Genomic DNA, 2,500 nt, shown 5'->3' on the forward strand with positions numbered 1-2,500 from the left:
TGGCAAACTTCAGACGGGCCTGGACATGCGCTGGCTTGAGCAGGGGGACCTTGCATGCGCTGCAGGATTTTAATCCATGACGGCGTAGTGTGTTACTAATGGTTTTCTTTGAGACTGTGGTCCCAGCTCTCTTCAGGTCATTGACCAGGTCCTGCCGTGTAGTTCTTGAACTTCTTCCATTTTCTAATAATTGTGCCAACAGTCTCACCAAGTTGCTTACCTATTGTCATGTAGCCCATCCCAGCCTTGTGCAGGTCTACAATTTTATCCCTGATGTCCTTACACAGCTCTCTGGTCTTGGCCATTGTGGAGAGGTTGGAGTCTGTTTGATTGAGTGTGTGGACAGGTGTCTTTTATACAGGTAACGAGTTCAAACAGGTGCAGTTAATACAGGTAATGAGTGGAGAACAGGAGGGCTTCTTAAAGAAAAATTTACAGGTTTGTGAGAGCCGGAATTCTTACTGGTTGGTAGGTGATCAAATACTTATGTCATGCAATAAAATGCAAATTTAATTACTTAAAAATCATACAATGTGATTTTCTGGATTTTTGTTTTAGATTCCGTCTCTCACAGTTGAAGTGTACCTATGATAAAAATTACAGACCTCTACATGCTTTGTAAGTAGGAAAACCTGCTAAATCGGCAGTGTATCAAATACTTGTTCTCTCCACTGTATAAGCTGAGTGATCACAATCATTACCAAGAAAATCAATCACCATCATAATCACATGGCCTGAACAGTGATATTGAATTAAATACTTTGCCCATAAATGAGAAGTACTATGCAATCCACTTCATCGTACAAAAGTCCATTACCAGGATGGGATGGGAACTTTGCTTCATTATATACATGATTGCATGTACAGTATATTTCACAAGCTTGCTCACCATTCTAGGGTGCTGTCAATCCACAGGGCTCAGGAACTTTCAGCTGACATTCTGTGCCCTTTTCACGTTGTCTCTGGGGAACTGAAATATTACATTCACTGACCCAGAACTCATAACATGAAAGGCAAAGGGAAGACAGATTAGGACATCTCGGCTGATTTCTAGGCAAATTCATTATCCACCACATACACGCACACACACACACACACACATTCACACACACAAACGGATACACACACCAGCAAGCACGCAGACACACAAACACACGCATGCGCGCATGCAGACACACACACACACACACACACACACACATGCACACACACACACACACACACTAACAAAGAAACACATTCCACTATATTCTATCCACCCTGACCCAAAATGTGGCCTGACATTAAATTGAAGAGTGAATCAGTGTATGAAAAAATACATAAATAGATCAATAAACAAAGATCAAAGGGCAAAGGGTATTCCGTGCAACACGGTGAACTTTAAAAGGATATTATTATTATATACTTATTTATTTCCTCTTTAAAAAGTGGAACTTGGTCACAGTTTCCTGTGTGTAAAATATATTCATTTGTCCCTATCAGTCCAACCATGTGTATGATTATTCTGTTGGTTCAACCAGGATTAATTCAATGAAAGATTTGTGTGAGTTTCCTGTGAGAAAAGGTCATGTTCAATCAAGACACTTATTTTGTTCCCATTTGGCTGAATGCATTAAATGGCTTCGCAACTGAAGACAATACTAAGAGTTATTCAGTTGTTCTTCAATCAAACTTGTCGCTATACATCAACAGAGATTGAGTAAGCGTTGCAAACATTCAAAGCGAATCATGAAATGCTGTTGACAGTAAAGCTTTCAATATGAACAACAGCTTCAATTATACTTCCATTTAAAGCATGACTCTTTTCTTCACCAGGTTGATAAAGATGAAGAAGAACAAATATGCCAAATATTGATAATCTGACACATGCATTAGTAATACAGAAGCCTTCTTCTTTCCTTAAAATGACAAAATCAGTAGACAGAGGCCCTGCTGATAAGGATCCAATAAACCCAAACCATGAGGGAAATCATGGTGGAGAGGGCTGGAGCCAGGGAGGGAGCCAGAGAGGGCTGGAGCCAGGGAGGGAGCCAGAGAGGGAGGGAGCCAGAGAGGGCTGGAGCCAGGGAGGGAGCCAGAGAGGGCTGGAGCCAGGGAGGGAGCCAGAGAGGGCTGGAGCCAGGGAGGGAGCCAGAGAGGGCTGGAGCCAGGGAGGGAGCCAGAGAGGGCTGGAGCCAGGGAGGGAGCCAGAGAGGGCTGGAGCCAGGGAGGGAGCCAGAGAGGGCTGGAGCCAGGGAGGGAGCCAGAGAGGGCTGGAGCCAGGGAGGGAGCCAGGGAGGGAGACAGAGAGGGCTGGAGCCAGTGAGGGAGCCAGAGAGGGCTGGAGCCAGGGAGGGAGCCAGAGAGGGCTGGAGCCAGGGAGGGAGCCAGAGAGGGAGACAGAGAGGGCTGGAGCCAGTGAGGGAGCCAGAGAGGGCTGGAGCCAGGGAGGGAGCCAGAGAGGGAGCCAGAGAGGGCTGGAGCCAGGGAGGGAGCCAGGGAGGGAGACAGAGAGGGCTGG

Source organism: Coregonus lavaretus (genome assembly GCF_964263955.1).
Source record: "Coregonus lavaretus genome assembly, chromosome: 27".
In the NCBI taxonomy this organism is placed as follows: domain Eukaryota; kingdom Metazoa; phylum Chordata; class Actinopteri; order Salmoniformes; family Salmonidae; genus Coregonus; species Coregonus lavaretus.